The sequence below is a fragment of the Gigantopelta aegis genome, chromosome 1 (assembly GCF_016097555.1).
Source record: "Gigantopelta aegis isolate Gae_Host chromosome 1, Gae_host_genome, whole genome shotgun sequence".
Lineage (NCBI taxonomy): Eukaryota > Metazoa > Mollusca > Gastropoda > Neomphalida > Peltospiridae > Gigantopelta > Gigantopelta aegis.
The window spans coordinates 35,648,525-35,667,846 of NC_054699.1; the positions used below are offsets into that span (position 1 = coordinate 35,648,525).

Genomic DNA, 19,322 nt, shown 5'->3' on the forward strand with positions numbered 1-19,322 from the left:
AAAGTCTGTTGTGTCACATTACAATTTGTGTACCTTGTTCTGTGAAAATAAACGCATGTTTATGTTTGACCCGAAGAAGATCTACATCACTAGCTGCTAGTAACTGTGACGTAAGATGCTGTTCCAATATTCTAAACATTCTACTTACTTTTTTGTTTTAAAATGTTTAATTCAAAACGCCGACTAGTTCCGAATGGAAGCGAATAATGGAGAATTAAAAAATAACAGGTGTTTTGTTACGGGAAGTGTAAATGCTATATTTATTTATGCAGTTCAACCATTATTGCTGTAAACTGAATGTGTGAAAACGAGGAAACGACCTACCTGAAAATGTATCAAGCATCAGTCATGCGCAGAACTCATTTCCTACTAACCCACTAGTGACCTGATCACACATAGCAACGCCAAGGTTATGCTAGCAACGGTCATACAGTTGTTTTTATTGTCTGAATTTGCGATTTACTGATAAAAAACCCGTCAACTTTCAAATTTCACTTCTGACCCCAATCGTCCTTCAAGATCTTTGTTGGTCATAAAACCTACTGTAATACTAAACTACCAGTTGTAATGTTTGCCCAATTAATTCACTATTATCATATAACCATTCCCCACAGCTAATATACCTTATTAGAGTTCCCCTACTTTTTTGAAGACTATATAATTATGTGTGTGTATATATTTGTGTGTGTGTGTATGTGTGTGTGTGTGTGTGTGTGTGTGCGTGCGCGCGCGCGTGCGTGTATGTGTGTGCACACTTTTTGGCACCTTCCTTAGCTTCCTACGCCCGTGAAAATAAATACATAAATAATAAATAATCAAACAAATAATAATGATAATAAAATTCATTTGAAACAAACAAAGCAAAACAACTGAAAAAACAAAAACAAAAACATTTCCATGTTATAATAGCACTGGTCCAGTTAAAAATAATTTATAAAATACATGTTTCTAATTTGTCAAATTTGCTGCCAGGAAATGAGGTGTTTGGCTGTCTAGTTACAAAATGTTCTCGGGGAAGAATACCCTGGACATATTGAGCACTTCGTGCCGTCGCTAAAAATAGAAGAAACAAGAAACAAGCGCTTAATAAATAATGTTACCACCCACCCCCTCCAGCCCTAAGGATTTTGGTCAGGGTACGATTGCAACCTTGTGGATCTTTCAAGATTTGTGACAAATAAAAACACTTCAAGAAAAAGAACATTTACTCGCCTCAATATAAAAGTTAAAAATAATGTGGTTCCTCGAGTTCATTCCTAGACAGTGGATCGTGTCTGCTTTAAACAAAATTTAAAATACATAGGCCTATTAAGGCCGTGGTGTCATTTAAGTTGCAATACATAATAATAATAATAATAATAAAATAATAAAATAAAACATAAAAAAATTGCCTTGCTGCTAATACATAAATGTAGCCTGTCTTCTTTAAAAAACGTGCTAGAATTAATCAACAACCGTGATGTAGCGTTGTGTAGAGCGATTAGTGCTATTGCCAGTGGCGGATCTAAGGGAGGTGAGGTGGTGGTGAGGATGAGGGGTATGTTCGGCCAAATGTTATTCCCCCGTCCTTCCCCAAATGGATTTTCTGGATCCGCCACTTATTCCCATGTAGCCGTGGCATTATTGATTGCCAAACTATGTCAATAGCATAGCAATGTATGTCAGCAGAGCAAATAGTCACGGTTCTCTTCGGCCGCTAGCCTCCGCAATGACATTCCTTTATGATCGCGTGCGTTGGTCCAATGTGAGACTTGTGAGGGTGACTGTCCTACTGAAATCAGCAGACGTTTGAACAGTGTTCATTGGATGATCTGCTGCTACGTGGTGCACGTCAGATAAACGATTCGTTCTTCGCTAGCGGACATTCGTCACACACGCCGACGAGCTCTACATCTAAAGGTAATGGTTAGAGTATTCAGACCGAAACGTATCGGCCTATGCAATTTAATTATTTTATTTTATTTTTGTTATTTATTTATTTATTTATTTATTGTTTAATTATGCATTTATGAACGTTTGTATTACAATCTATAGTTCTTCCCACAGGGAACGTTTTTTTCATGGAATTTATTTCTGAGCCGATTATTTTCTAAATTGCACACGCATACGGTAGCCTATAGGGGCATGCAAAACTAGTTCACGCTCTTAATTGCATGCAAAAATAGTTTTTGTTGTTCTTGTTGTTATTTTAATGTTTTTTTGTACGAGGATGAAAAAGACTTATAGCAATGCTATTTGTAGATGGTTTTGATATGTCATGTGGATATTAAAAACGGTCATCTTCAGTTTCTAAGAGTCACTTTTCACACCCTGAGATCTCCTTGGACAAAAATGGATTTTTTTGTTAGCTGCCATCTTGCGATTTTATGGGATTCTCTTCAAGACGGGTGGATCGATATGACGTAGTTTAACAACGCCATGACACGTGCTAAAGTTTAACGCCATCATCATTCCATCCCTCTTGATGCGGATTCCATTAAAAAGAAAGAAAAACAGAAAAAAGAAAAAGGCATACGTTGAAAAATTGCATGTTTTTTTTTGGTCCTAGGATATATATATATATATATATATACAGTTATATATATATATATATATATATTATTATTATTATTATTATTATTAGTTTTACTCTTTAGACGCATTTTATTCTGCCAAAAAGTATTAATTTTGTAGGCATACATACATAAATGTATTTCTAAATAAAATAATATAATGTGCACATTGCGGGGAATGGTAAGTAGCAACGGATTACAATCGATAAAAGTCAATAAATAGAGGCTATTTCATGGGTTTTTTTCGAATACGAGTTTTATGTCAACGAGTGATGTGTGAAAACCATATTTTCACGAATTGCGAAGCAAAGAGTGAAAATATGGTTTTCACACATGAGTTGACATAAAAATCGTATTCGGAAAAACACCATGAAATGGTCTATTTATTATATACATATTTCCAAATTTTTGACAATATCTTTCGCTCTTTGGTAATATCTTTCACTTATCCTATCGAAAACACGTAACGTCATGATACATTTCTTCCTATGGAACTTTGCCAGAAAATTTACTTTACCATAGACTTTTAACAAGAAATTTGATTAAAATTTATCTTTATTAACATTTATTTAACAATACTGCGGTGCAAACATACCAGACAAAGCGATCCTCTAAAAACTCCCACAAAAACAAAACGAGTCGAACGCCGTTAAATTCTTGCACTTACACTCGATGACACTACATTGTGTCATCATTATTTAGCTTCGTATTCAATTTGTTTTATATATTTTATCGTAATTGCACTTCGTATCCCGTTTTTATAGGTACAGTTGTTTAAATTACGTTTTTGCATTGGTAATCATCAAATTTAAATACGAAGAACCGAGACAAAGGTGTGACATTCAGTATCAGACATGGACCTTTAAGTAGGTACGACAAAGTTTGACGTCACTTTGCGCTGCATATCTGCCACCAGCTTAAATGACTCACTTTTCAACACAAATATTACAGCTTTCCAATAAAATACACTGATATTAAATACATGTACATACACAGGGTTTTATCGTCTTTCCAGCTGATATAATTATTTAATTTGTAATTCGGTTAAAACTACACCAATAACGATTTTCAAGAGAGCTCTGTCAATGACGTCGCGTAAAAAGTATGACGTCGCGGCCATTTTTACAGCTGATAGGGTCACATGATAATTTTGTCTTAACGCGGCATCTGATGTCAATGGCTTCTTTTAGAAGTGTTTTGAGGTATTTAAGACGTAGCTCATTATAGAAAAAGGCCGATTTTGTCACTGATAACAAAATGTGATATTTTAAATGTACTTTGAAAAACACTGAACTTCAAATGGATTTTGAATATATTTCTATACTTCGGCACATCGAGTTCACATATTCAGTTGTTAAATTGAACCTATTTCTATGTTTTCTTTGAAGTTTCAAGTCATTTCACCCTAGCGCATTTGAGCGCAAGGCGTCCTAACTGGGGTTGTCTCAGCAGTCATGGCGGCAGCCATTTTATCAATCCCATAATGCATCGCTTCAAGGTGGCACTGCCTAGTGTGTTACATGTGTTTTAGTTTTTAAAAATAAATATCAGGGCCCAAGTTGCTGAAATTGCGTTTTGTTATAACTGACCATGTGTCAAATATCGGAGGTGAATCTAGCCCAAATACATTATGGCTAGCGAGCTCTCACCCACAATTACATTGTTTTGGTTGTTTCTTGCATGGAAATTGTCTTCCTTTTTTTAAAGCTGCCATCTCGCCTCACATTAATTAGCATAACTTCTTAGAAACTCATCTAAAGTTTTTATAAAGAATTGTGTGTGACAGTAACACAATTTTAATAGTTAAATAATTTTTTTTTTTTAGATATTTTAGGTAATATTCCTATCAGCACACAGTACCCTCCCCCACATGCTATATTGCATGTTCTTTTTTAATGTATTTTCCAGGGAAACATGACCCCACCCCCACCCTCATCCCAACACACACACACAAAAACCTTTGCTAGCCACAGTCTTGACCTCTACACAATTTCCTGCACAGGCGCCTGTTTTACAAAATATTTCGTTTCAATGCTTCAAATTAATTTTATATGTACATTAAATTGTATTATAAACATGCTAAATTGCAAATTTTGCTGTAATAACAGCAAAAATAATTTATCCTACAAACATCGACCTAGTAACTGTAACATTAGTATTTGTATAAACATGTTTATAATGTTGGTCTTGCATGTCGATTTTTCAAGATAGGTAGGGCCTAGATGTCCAACATGTTAGATGAAGACATTGTTGTACACATGATTGTAAGCATAACTGGCAGGCAAATCAAAATAAATAACCATAAATAAAACAAAAACAAATAGCCCAATCCACCACCACTCCAGTAACAACACCACCCCACTCGAAAATAAAATACAAAATACCCCTCCCCATCGGCAAACACACAAACACACGCCCCCCCCAAAAAAAAAACCCCAACCAAACAACAACAAAAAACAAAAAAACAACAAGAACAAAAACAAACATATAACCCAAAGTTAAAGAATAATGTATTTAAATATTTGAGTAGTGGTTCACTTGGGTTAGGTAAAGATATAAATAGATGTACACATGTATTAGGAATTATTAAACTGTTTAGAACAGTAATCCTTCCTAAAACGGTAAGCTTTCTAACTGACGATATTTTGGTTAACTTTTCCATTTCTAGTATTTTCGATTCATAGTTTAGTTCAATAATTCTTTCTAAATTTACTGAAAAGTTGATACCCAACAAAGTAAACTGATCTGAACCCCATTCTAGCTTCCATTTGGCATGGTGAAATACTTCCTTTGAATATTTGTTTACTTCCTATCCAAACAGTTTTTGATTTATAATAATTTATTTTGAGGCCGGATACTTCTACATAATAGTCTAAAACTGACAGTATATTGTATAGAGATTCCGAGGAGCCATCAAATATAAAACTAATATCGTCTGTGTATTGTGATATTAAATATTCCTCTCCATCTATAGTGATACCTTTAATATTAGGTGAATTTCTAACTGTGATGCCAAGAATTTCAACACATAAAATAAATATATAAGGAAATAAGGGATCGCCTTGCCTACAACCTCTTTTTAATTTAAATGATTAAAGGTAGGGTCAACTCAAACAAGAGCCTTATGTGTTGGAAAGATGCATACCCGGACCACCAACACATACTGACACTTTAGCAAATGAAAAACGCGTAATTTTAGAGTTAATAAAAAAAAGAAAGAAGATTATTCCTGCTAACTGGAAGCAGCCATTTTGTTTCGTTTTTGTGATGTCCGGTGGGATAGCTTGGGGCGAAGTGACGTCAGCTCCTGACCATCTCCTGTATGTACAGTGTAAACAAAAGCAGTAATTTTCGACAAGGCGCTTCTCTTTGATCAACCTGACTTGTAAAACAGCATAAATGACGTAATAATATAATAAACTATTTAACTAAATATATTTCAAGTTGCATTAACGGAACAAAATGGGGTTATAGTATTTTTCTCTGTTAAATAATCCAAATGAAAAATGTACATTATTAGGCCTATTGATATGATACGTTGGAGCAAAAACGACAACCCACGATACCCAAGTGATAATTTTCTTTTTTTTGGGACTACGTAAATGGTCAGTTCTGTGGTTTTAGATGGAAAAGTCTACTTAATCAATAGTTTTACAGAACTATTTACAGTAATAAACCATGTCCATTACAATTTTAGGGGCGACAGGTAATATTCCACAATACCGGTATGTATTTTTGTGTCTAGACAGCGTCAATTAATTGGCTCGTCTGGTTACCAATCAAATACACACCTGCCAATCAGGAATCACAGGTAGAAGCAACTAACAGCATAGACCAATTAACTAAGAAAACACTCCGTGTATCATTTCAGTACGTAGGTTAATGCATGGGCAAAACATTGTTAATTGTTTCGACTTGTTGTGTAGCCACTTTGACAATGGTATTTTATTTTGTATTGAAAAAATAATATATATAGTGCTGGATATACTTATTGCTAGCTTACTGGGATGTGTATTATTACAGAATATTGCAATGTATGACTATTTATTATCCCTCAAAAACCAGGTAGATTGTGTTACGTAACCACCAGCTCGCCAGAGGGCGTACTCACTGAGGTGGTACAAAATGGCTGCGCCCGTTATATATAATAGCCGTCACATTTAACCGTTTTATTAATTAACTATACGATTATACGTGTTGATATTAAGCAATAATGTGCATTATATATCGTTGAATATGCATACCAGGCCAAATGCCTTAATTGTCCTCTCCTTTAAGAGAGAAATTCATTGTGTATTATACTTCATCGGGAATTATTATATAGTGTTTTAATCCAGTTTTTAATTGACGTTTTAAAGTTAAAAATACCAAGTGTTTAATAGCTTGACGGACAAGGAAGCAGAGTTGCTAGATTGTGAAATAACATATTTAGGAGTATTAACTGTTCTTAAAACAATCCCGCCGGTGGGGATTGATCCTAGACCGCGCATTTAAAAAGCCCACCACATTTTTAGGTTTAAGTAATGAATAGAAATAACATATAGTCTTCATAAATGTTACGTATGTCAAACATACCGCCCTCTACCCCTAGAGCGTTACGTAATTATTAACACCCCCATTTCATGTAACGCGTATGCCAACCGCTGGTCACTGTAAACATTTCAAGGCAAATCCCCCACCGACCCCTGAAAAGGTATTGTACCATACCTCTATGGATATAAATATATTTTGGAGGTATGAGACGACCCCTCAATCAAGACCGTTAAATTTGTTCAAAATCACGTGAGAAGCTCAGCGCCTGCGCAAATCGCGTAAATTCCCAGTTCAACTGGCGTCCCGCTAATTGAAGAAAAACAAGCTGGCCATTGGGTTTGCAGTTGACGTAGATAATGTAGATAAGCGAGCATTGCGAAACTACAGCGATGTGGTGTGCCTTTTATGTACGAAACAGAACTGGATCATCTATTCTAAATGCTTAAATAATAAAAATATTCCAGACACTGCAGCTTTAATATTTGGCACAACAGTAAAATATGTATCAATAAAAAACATTTTATATAAAATTTTATCAAAACTGGTATCATATTTATAGGTGATCTGTTGAATGAACAAGGAGACTTCCTAAAATACGAAGATTCCATAGCAAAATATCACATACCTACTAATTTTTGCAATATGCTTCATTAATAAATTTTTAAAATCCTTTATACATAACTTGAACAACTTAACGGATGACATTTTTACATCATTAAAAAATCATATTTTCCCATTTAAACTAAGCATGTTGTTAAACGACAAAAGTGGCTGCAAACATATATACGATATACTAAATACTAGAATATTCATACCAAAAGCACAAATCAAATATGCACATTAGGGATTTATATATGATATACAGGAATTTTTATACTCTCCCTTTCCATTGCGTGAAAGATACATCTTTAGCATGGTTTCAATATAGTATTTTGCACAGAATCCTGGCGACTAACAAATTCTTACATATTCATTATATTGATTCTAATGTTTGTAGCTCTTGTTGCAAATATCCAGAAACTCTACCACATTTATTTTCTAAGTGTGACAAAGTTAATAATTTATGGAAAAAAGTAAAATCATGGATTCTATGTAAAACAGGAAACGAAATCAAGTTCAGGAAAGATATTGTCATATTTGGTATAACAAAAAACAGTAGCTTCATAAATCGGATAAATATAAACATCAAGTATTATATCTACAGTATGAAAATACGAGGGGAAAATGTAAATAGTGTTAAAAATATGTTAAAAACAAAATGTGATATATATATATATATATATATATATATATATATATATATATATATATATATATATATATATATATATATATATAAATAATAGATTCTTTTTAAAAATTGTATCTATGAAACATTCCATAAAACTGTATTCCTTGGATTGACCTTTTTATTGAATGCAACTTGACAATGCCACTCTTTTTTGCTAACGGGGGGGGGGGGGGGGGGGGGGGGGGGGGGGGGTAAGCAGAATTTACCGTATCTGGAAATAAATTTCGTCCAAAGGAAACCTTAATTGTTTTTCACAATACTGCCTTCTTTCAATGTTTTTTCTTCTTCCATACACACACAACATATTTCTTACCTTTCCAAGCACTCTATTTCTTTCAATCTTCTTTTACTATTCTGTTTTAATTTTAAGTTAAATTACATCTTGTACATTATCCCTATACGTTTTCAATAATGCCGTAGTAGTAATGGTAATGATGGTAGTGGTGATGATGATAATAATAATGATAAATGTACTATTTTCTATTTCAAAATTTATTCTTTAAATTAATTTACTTTTCTTTCCTTCAATCTTTCTTTCTTCTTTCTTTCTTTCTCTCTTTCCGTCTCTTTATTTCTATTATTTCTAGCTTCTCTGTTAACCCCATAAAACTATAAACTATGTTTTATATGTATCTATGTCCATTATTACTATTCGATTAATGTGAGATATAGATATATATATATATATATAACAAAATTACATTTTGAAAAAATATAATAATAAAACTACTACCAACAGTTCAGTTATTTAATAATTACATGTTTCGGCATATTGCCTTTTTCAAATTAACAATAAGATGACGTAACGTCATCCTGACGTCATTCTCATCCTGACGTCATTGAGACAAACAGATTATTTTTTATACACTCATTTCCATTATTGTAATATTGTTTTATCAATTTGTACAGGATCTGCGTAGATACAACAGTAGTCTAAAAACAGCAGGTTAATGCATTGAAAAGTAGCCGTCAAAACAGACATTAGACCACTAACTGAACATATTGAAATTTTAAAGAACAATGTCACATTTTAAATAGAAAAAGGTAATAATAAGTGTATAAATGCATTTTTATAGCAATTTGTTAAATTACTATAAAGACAAGATTATTTAATTAATTATGGAACATGGAAACACAAAGTAATGTCACTGTACTACATTGGATATTTTATAACGTTACTGAATGCCTAAGATGTGTTTACATGAAATATAACGTTATCATTAAGGCCATGTGGCGTTTTTGGTTCTCAGTTCGTGTATCCAAAAGTTTCTCTAACTAGTCGATGATGTTCATCATTGCTAAATACTTGTTCAATGGGCATAAAAGAAAAGTTAGATATGGAATGATAATTCGTATTAAAGTGGGTATTAACCAACGTAGATTTGCTAGGATATAAATTGATGTCGCTACGATGTCCATTCATACGTAAAGACATCTTACCCCCTGTTTGTCCTACATATTGCATACTACATTTTGTGCAAGTGATAAGATAAATTACGTTTGAAGAACAGCATGTCATAGTATGTTTTATGGGATAAACGCGTCCAGTTTGACTGCTTTCAAAGTGCGTTTTTTTTTTCTTCAAGGAATTTGTCATTTTTACATTTACTTTTACCACATTTTAATGCAGAGTGCTTTTTATTATCATCATTAGATTGTAGTTTAGAATGAACAAGCATGTCTTTAAGATTATGTGGTCTTTTAAAAGCAACAATTGGTTTACTTTGCGCTAGTATGTTGAGTTTACTTGACTGTTCGAGAATTCCCCAATATCTGTGTAATATATGGCCAATATTTGGTAGGCATGGGTTGTATGTTACGACAAAAGGTATCATTGTTTTTTGTTCAGACGTAGATGCGGGAGATTCGATATGTTTTTCTTTATGTACAATGTTTAACATATTAAATGATTGTAAAGTAGCGATACCAGTAGTCAGGTCACATTTCTTTAAAACGTGCTTATTTATCGAAGTACAAGCATTTCTTTAGGATTATTTCAAACATACTTTTCTAACTTAATTTGGGGGAGCTGAATCCAAAAACAAATATGTTGGCCATCTGAGAAATTACGTTTAAGGTGTCAAAATTACTATGGCAAAATGGTAGTATACGATATTAGGATCGTGTTGAAAATATATTGTATTTAAGTGTCACAGATTTTTGTGCGATTATTTCTTCAGGATTGTATCCAACATAATTTTCTAACCAAATTTAAATATGCTTAATCCAAAAACATGTGTTGGCCATTTGAAAAAAATAATGTTTATGTGGTCAAAATAACAAAAACAAAAACATGCATTTATACTTGGATACAACGCATTTTCGACACAATAATAATGTGCAAACGTTCATATTATGAAACCCCTAAATGTAATTTTTCAGTTGGACAACATATTTCTTTGTATTCAGCAAACCTATATTAGAAAATAAAAATAAAACATCTATATTTTCACACAATGTAGATACAAATGTGTTTGCAGGCATCAAAATTAGAAGGAACTATCTAAACGAAATTTATGGAGAATGAATTTACGATCTCAGATAGGGATTATTTTCTTAAATATATTTCAAATAGTTGAAAGGAAAAAAAAATGTATGCCTAAATCTACATGTTAACATCAGTTGTTGGAAGATTTTATGTCTGTTAAAAAACTATTTTATTTTATTTTATTTATTTTTATTTTTTATTTTTTTTTTATTTTTTTTATTATTAATTTGTTTTGTTGGAGGGTGATGGTGGTGGTAATATCAATGTAATGGGGATCGATTGATTAATATAAGTTTTTGGATTTATAGGTGATAAAAATATTGAAGCCCTGAATCTAAAATCAGAGGATTGATATTTTAAACCTTTATTTTGCATAGGCCTGAAGGGGTCACGGTATGCGTTGTCCCCCATCACAACCACCCCACCCCCGGTGAAAGGCAATCTAAATACAAAGTATAGACCTAGCTGATAATTTTCCATCAGTTGTGGAGGAGACCAAAGTTCTGTGGGTATATTTGACAGGAAGCTATCCTTTGTGTCCCATCTTAAATATGTTAAAAAGAAGGGCTCAAAAGCTCTCAATCTGATTAAAATTAGCTCTACTGGTCTACCAGTAGATCTGACAGCATTGCGTGGACTCCCAAGTCCAGGTGACATTTCATCTATAAATAATTTAAATATCGACCAATTACACTTCGCCTTTTATAGCGTTATTTGGGAGCATACAAATTCTAAAAATATCGGGCGAGACTATTTATGAAATAGGCGAACATGTTGGTCTATTTCAACATTGAAAAAACAGAGGGAAAAGTGCAGTAATAAACTCTGGATTGTATACTAGTATAAACAGATTTTATAGCTATACCATCACGGGGTTTGGGTTTTTTTTCGTCTTTTTGTATAAAATTTTATATTACAATTATTTTCCGGCATACTTCGTAATTCACCCGAATCATTTCGTATACCCTCGGCAAAATTCCGAATGTTTTCAAATTCTTTTCAAATCACTGGCATGATTTTGCAAGTAAGATTTTGATTGGTCGAATCAAAGGTCAACTGGACATAAGCTCCAACGGGCTGCTGTTAGATCCACATGTGGAGCTGATTTTAATTAGATTGAAAAGCTCTCAATATTTTAAAAGTTATTGGCAATACGCAATGGGGAGCAGTCCGAAATGTTATTCTCCCTCTGTATAGATCTCTTGTGAGGTCCAAACCTGATTATGGATGCATTGTGTACGGTTCGGCGCGCAAGTCTTACTTGCAGATGCTAGGGGACTTGGGCTTTGTCTTGGTACTTTTAGAACGTCACCTGTGGAGAGCGAGTACGTTGATACACACGAACCTTGTTTCGGTGCTAGGCATGCAAAGCTTTCTCTGCAGTATGCTACCAAGATTAAATCATTACCAAAACACCCTACACATAATGCGGTGTTTGATAACAAATATATGAAGTTGTTTGATGCAAGGCCGATTGCTATTCGTACATAATTTTGGTCTTCGCATTCAGTGTTTTTTGTCTATGTTCAACATTGATTTAACAGACACTTTAGAAATTCCTTCATATTTTGTTTTACCACCTTGGTGTATTACACCACCTAACATTGTTTGATCTTGCGCATCTGAAAAACGATCGTACAGATGCTGTTGTGTACAAACATTTTTTAATGGAAATTTAAGTATCGTGATTACGTTCCTGTTTATACAGATGGATCACGGGATGGGAATTCTGTAGCTTGTGCTACCCACATCAGACACAAATTTCCATGCGATTGCCTGAACCGGCATCGATCTTCAGTGCTGAAGTTTGGGCAGTCATTAAAGCCTTAGAAGAAATCAAGGATTCGATTGCATTCAAATTTATTATTTTTACTGACTCACTTTCGTGTCTTCAAGCTTTACGAAATATGAATCTGGACCATACGAAAGTGTGTCTTTTTATCCATTGTCAATAAAGACATTATATTTTATTGGGTGCCCAGCCATGTTGGCATCAGGGGTAATGAAAAGGCAGATTCAGTTGCCAAGTCTGCTTTGGATTTGCTTCATGCCAGTGTTGGTGTGCCTTATACTGATTTTAAATATACATGTAGTATCAACTAATTTATCTTTTCGACTTGGCAAAAGGATTGGGACGGTGCGGTTGTGAACAAGCTTCATACTGTTAAGAGAGTCTTAGGAGAGTGGCATTTCCCCTATAGGCAGTGCAGGAAGGATGAAATAGTCTTGTGTCGTACTCGCATCGGTCATACTTACTTGACCCATTTATTTATCTCGAAGAAGGATCCTCCAACTCAGTGTGACCACTTGATTCCATCCAGAACTTTTATTACAATTTTCCCATGATACTGATTTTTATTCTAAATTTTAATATTACCTATCTGTGATATTTGTATCAATTTTGCACAATTCTTTACACTGTGTTTTTATTTAACTGTTGCTGTTGATCAGGAATTGGTAGGAAAACAACACACGAGAGAAATGAGAGCTCTTTAGCTAGCATGTTAAGCACATGTTAAGCACTCCAACGTTTAATCTTTTTGCAATTAATGATTTTCATAGAACAGAAATACAACGATGTGTGTTCTTATTACTATTTCACAAGTTACTTCGCAAAATTTAATATTAACCAGAATGCTGATTTCATTTTTTTTTATTAATAATTTTAGTGTTTACAAGTGCAGTACTTGACGATTACTGGGATCAATATCTGTACTCATATTGATCCATGGTGCCATGGTTTTATAGATACACCTGTATGTTTGTATTAACTACAGTCGATGGTGCACTGTCTATTATGCAGATGTTCATCGGTTGCTACATGAAATCCTTATGTGGTAATTGTAATTTAGTACAATCAGTCACAATCCTTGAGTTGAATAAGGCATTTTACACATATTATTTACAGCATACAAAGCCGGCCTGGAAGTGAATAATTTGCTGATCATAAAGAATGACTTCCTACCTATACCAATACCCAGTGTTGAAACAAATTCAAGATTCAAATGAACTTGAGAAATTACGCGAGAAGTCAATATTGATTGTTGACGGACAGGCATTGGTTCAAAGTCCAAAACACAAAGGGAACAAAATGTTTGAAAAATATGCTGACATGTTGTATTTGATCGCTACAAGTCTCTGTTAACCAAACTAAATGCACAAATTAGATATATACAAACCCGTAAGAAAAATTCCAGTGCCTCATACTGAACAGAAAGCAACTTTGCAATGAATGCAATATGCGTGGGTGGTTTTACCGAGGACGATGCAATGTAGAGTAATAACACTAGGTTGAATGTTGAATAACTAAAGACTAAGCACGGGCACTCTGACACCAGAATAGTAGTTCACTGTTCAAAACTATCTGACTAAATATTGCTGAACATATTAGTAAAACACTGATAAATATAATATTGGAAAACACACCTCTTAGTACAAGAATGTTGAGTTTGGTTGTTTTTCATGCTCCGAGATGCAATACTATTATTTTATGTTATAGTATTTTAAGGGAAATTAAACAATTCTGAAAAAAGTGGTTACTTTTGAGAACAAATAGGAATTCTTTAGACAATTAATTTATAAAGTTATATATGTTAAATGTATCCACATATATGTCTGACAGTAGACGGTGGAGACAAAGTAGGAAATGTTCTACCTGGGAAATTGAAAGATCCAAAACGTGGTGTAGATGAATGAGCCTGCTTGTGTCATGTCATGTGTACCACTCTAGGCCTTCCATTACCTTCAGCAGTGGATGGACTCGGATGGATGCCATCTGATTTTGCTTCCAGTTTGTGTTAAAGTATTAGAAATGTTTCTGCTGTTGTTAAACAACCCTTTCACTAAATACTCATACATGCATTATTAAATAGCCTACGTTTTGGACAATATATTTCCACCCATTGCAAATAGTTATGATATGGTGGCCATCTTGAATCATACCACACATATGTTGAACGCATTTGTGTTGTATGCTGCGATACATTCTTGCATTTATGACAGCAAACAATGCAATTCATAAAAATTGGATGTCGATTTTATGACAAATGGCAACCATTTTGATTTCCGCCATCTTGTTTTTCAACTTTTTGACACAAAACTAAATGTTCAAATTTTCATCTCGTATCCTCCGGAGTCGGGCCCGTCCGCACCACTATACCAACCCATGACGACTGGACTATACCTGTGACGGTACATGCTCTTAAATTTGTTTTCGCCTGTGGCGATTTTTATTGTGTTAGAGGGCCGTGTGCAGTTTCATTGCACTTAAGCCCAGATGGGCAACTTGTTACGTAATACTTCTGCGCGACGGTCCTCGATCGGTACGCCTAATACACACCCAGCCAGCTGCGGAGGCCATGTGGCGAGTAGTTACGTAATACCTCTGCGAGTGCGGGTTTTACAACCGTGATTTGGCGACGATGGCGTCAGTAAGTCTGACGATCAGAGAGAAATATACCGACTCTAGTATAGTTGGAATATCAGATGATAGGGGGAGGTACCGCCTTGTACCCCCAGGCGAATTCTGATTTATAATAAATAGCTAGTTTTTAGAGATATCGAGGAGAACGAATTAGGAAGGCTCCAGGGGATCACGGACGTCGTCCACTGAACGAAATATATTAGTTCAGACGGGACTTTGGTAATTATATATTATTTCTGCTCTGTGTATAACCTTGATGTGATTGATGTGACTTTTAAATATTTTAATACTGTATTATACCAATATTCTTTAGACAGTGTCTTCGGTCATCTGTCGAAGTAAATCGTAGACTTTTTGTTCTAACATTATACGAGTATTTGGTAATATAAAGCTTAGCCAGTCATCCTAGACGACCTAGGTACACTGTAGGTTATTGTCTTTATTGTGATCGGTATAAGTATTAATTCTGTGTTACAAGGTTACTGAATGAGTAGTTAGGGTTCATTAAAAATTAACCCGTTAGGAATAGAGCTGAAATTCCTTTATTAATTAAGTTCCCCTGGAAGCGTTCCTAAATTATCACACGTTACTGAACGAGTAGTAAGGGTTAATTAAAAATTAACCAGTTAGGAATGGTGTTGTAATTCCTTTATTAATTAACTTCTCCTGGAAGCGTTTCTCAATTATCACACGTGTGGGTGTGGTGTAACGGTGAAGTGATTCGCATATTGTGTAACTAGACACCTAGAGATTAACTAATTAAGTGATCAGTTCTGGGTTGTTATTATTGTTGTTATTAATACTACTACGGCTGTACATTTGTCAGCGTAGATTAATACAGATTCCAAAGTGTATTGTGTTTTTGTTGTGTTTCTAGAGAACTAACGTGCTATAATAATATATACTTTATATAAGATCGTATCTCTGATCATACCTAGACGAGCCATACTAGGGTTAACAGCCTGTTACAGAGAGATCTAATAGATATACAGTTAGGAGTGATATTTTGATAATCGTGTTTTATTCAGTTACGGGAATTATAGAATCCCCGTGACAATACCCTAGTCTGATACTCTCTCTCGTTCAGACGGATCCGGCTTCTCAAGATCTGTATTTCAGCACAGCACTAAACCTTCAACGTCTATCGACTGTCAATCTAGGGGTTTTCTTGACGGGATGCAACCCATCTCGTCCCTTTAAGCTGTGCACCCAAACGGCCTTAACGAGGCCACTCGCGTGGACATATCGATCGGACTTTAAACTTTTAGATCTGCGTTCAAAATTTTATGTCGAAATTACTTCTTTTTTTTTAATATTATTAAATAGTCCGATCCTCTCTTCTTTCTCTTATTTAGTTTTGGACTGTCCTTCTAATATGCTCCAAATTATGTCAATATTCGGCCGAGCAGTCAATTCTTTTTATTTTTGGCTTGTAACCTTTTTATTTATTTTATTTATTCTATTAACTTTTTTACTAATTGCTATTTTCAAGATTCTGCCCATTTTCAACACACACACACACACACACACACCCCCCCCCCCCCCCTCCATCCGAGTCAGTCCACCGATCATATCGGAGGTCGGACTCGGGATGGGCGTGTTCGAAACCCTAGTGGTATATGGGCATCATCATCATCAAATTTTCAAAATAAATTTTGTATAAATTAAATGTATCCGCATATATGTTAATGTGAAAACAAATCCTGTTAAGATCGTTGGGATACCAGCTACACATTGTTTTTTATTAGGCAATTTTCCGCCATTTTATTCTCGACCATTCTGAACTACAAAACGTAATTTCTCAGATGGCCAACCTATTTTGGGGTTTATTTTAGCTAAAAATGTGTGTTGGACCAAATCCTAAAAAGAATGCGCGTACATGTCATGTCACATTTCTCTAAAATACCATAGCACTACTATTTTATTTTTTTCTGGGGTCATTAAACTTTATTTTAAAGAAAACCCCAAAAAGGTTCGGCAAAGTTACATATGGAAAGAGTATGCATTGGATCGATTAATTTATAGTTGTTTATTACAAGTAAACATGTATACATGTATTCTCTCTCTCTCTCTCTCTCTCTCTCTCTCTCTCTCTCTCTCTCTCTCTCTCTCTCTCTCTCTCTCTCTCTCTCTCTCTCTCTCTCTCTCTCTGGGTCTGTGTGTGTGTGTGTGTGTGTGTGTGTGTATGTATGTATATATTACTGATTATCTTTTAGATTCTTTTAATATGCTTAATATATATATATATATATATATATATATATATATATATATATATATATATATATATATATATATATATATATATTAAGCATACTAAAGAATCTAAAAGATAATCAGTAATATTATATAAAATAAAAAAATAAAAAATCATCATCTGAAATATTACCAAGAAAATCATTCACACATACATAGAAATCAGCTGTAAAAATAATCTGTCGATCAATCTACCAAAGAGTTAATAAGAGCTACAAAGTGGGCCTCGAATGTACGTATGGCCAAACTGGCGACAAAACGGTCACGCAGGTGTGACCCATTGTGTTGCCGACGGGACGACAAAATAGTCGGTAACAAGGTCTCGTATTTCACTAACCCAGTTAACAGCGCGTGGTTTTGTTACGACGTCACTTTATATTGGTAATTTGTCTAGCTGAGCGTTATTGTTTAAGAACAACAAAGAAAGAAAAGAAAAGAAAAAAAAAAGAACATTTAGTGTTATTAGTAAGTATGTTTCGTTTACGTTCATCTGGATATGAACAACAAAAAATCATCCGCAAACTTATGTGAGAATGGCTTCGCCGATTGATACAGTTTGCGGATGATTGTTTTGGTTCAATAATGATTCATACCCCGATGTTCGTAAAAGAAATAACAGACAATCCTTAAATGTGAAAGCTGTGTCATTATAATGATATTTTTCACTATTTGTGACTGGACAAAATGTGTGGGAAATATAACTAATTAATTTATCATAGTTAACAAGGCGATTTGAACCTTAGTATTCTACTGTCTACAAACTCGGGGTAATCACCGACAAACAAATATTGATAGAATCGCAATTATTTCTATTTTAATTTTTAACCTGAGAGATTGTGCGGAATCACGTTATTTTCGTTTACGGAGCTAGAATAAAATAAAAGATAAAAAATTTCTATATAATGTTATGAATGATTGGAAATGTTCTGTCACCATAAAGTAATAACTATAGTTTAAATAAAGTTTTAATGATGCATTTTAACATTTAAAATTCTGAACTGAACATTTCAAAATCTACTCCTAAGCTTTAATGATTATTCTGAAACTTGATACAGAGTTCCTCTGGGAAACCAGATCTTTGATTTCCACTTTCAAAAGTAAGTTAATGAAAGAAAGTTTAACGACACCCCAGCACAAAAATACACATCGGTTACCGAGTGTCACGAAAAGTTTGAAAAGTAAGTAGTCACATGTCACTGTCCAGCCCACCCCCGTATCTATTATATTCCAACAGATAATTTTATTATTATTATTGTTATTATTATTATTATATTTTTTTAGGTTGAGTGGGGTGGGGAGTGGGAACTAGCTGTAAAAGGACAAATGAACCAACTTGTGAACAGAGCAGCCCAGTACTTTAAAAAAAACAAAAACAAGGCACTTGAATATATTTAGCACTTTGTACACCACACACCGTCGCACGCAGTTAGTACATCACACGCTGATTCACGCAGTTTGCACGTCAAACACAATCTCATGCAGTTCTTACATCGCAATTTCACGCAGTTCGTACATCACACATCGTCTCACGCATTTCAGACAGTTTGTAAATCCGACCGTAACAAGGAGTTCGTACATCAAATATTCACACAGTTCATACACCACATACCGCCTCACGCACTTCCTACATTACAGTCTGGGGCAGTTCGTACATGGAATACCGTCTGATTCAGTTCGTACATCACACACTGTTTGACGCAGTTCGTACACCACAACGTCAGTTTCTACATCATAGAATCGCGCAGTTCGTACATCACAGCCGCACTAACGTCTTACCAC

At 34.4% G+C, this 19,322-nt stretch overlaps 1 protein-coding gene across 1 annotated transcript in view; it reads left to right on the forward strand.

Annotated features, from left to right (window-relative positions):
• The first annotated feature begins 1,684 nt into the window (after positions 1 to 1,684).
• LOC121374338 (dimethylaniline monooxygenase [N-oxide-forming] 1-like) overlaps positions 1,685 to 19,322 on the forward strand; it is a 46,426-nt gene continuing 28,788 nt past the window's right edge. Inside the window, exon 1 of the mRNA XM_041501410.1 lies at positions 1,685 to 1,899. The gene's annotated coding sequence lies outside the window, so the exon portion shown is untranslated. The remainder of the gene's footprint in view (positions 1,900 to 19,322) is intronic.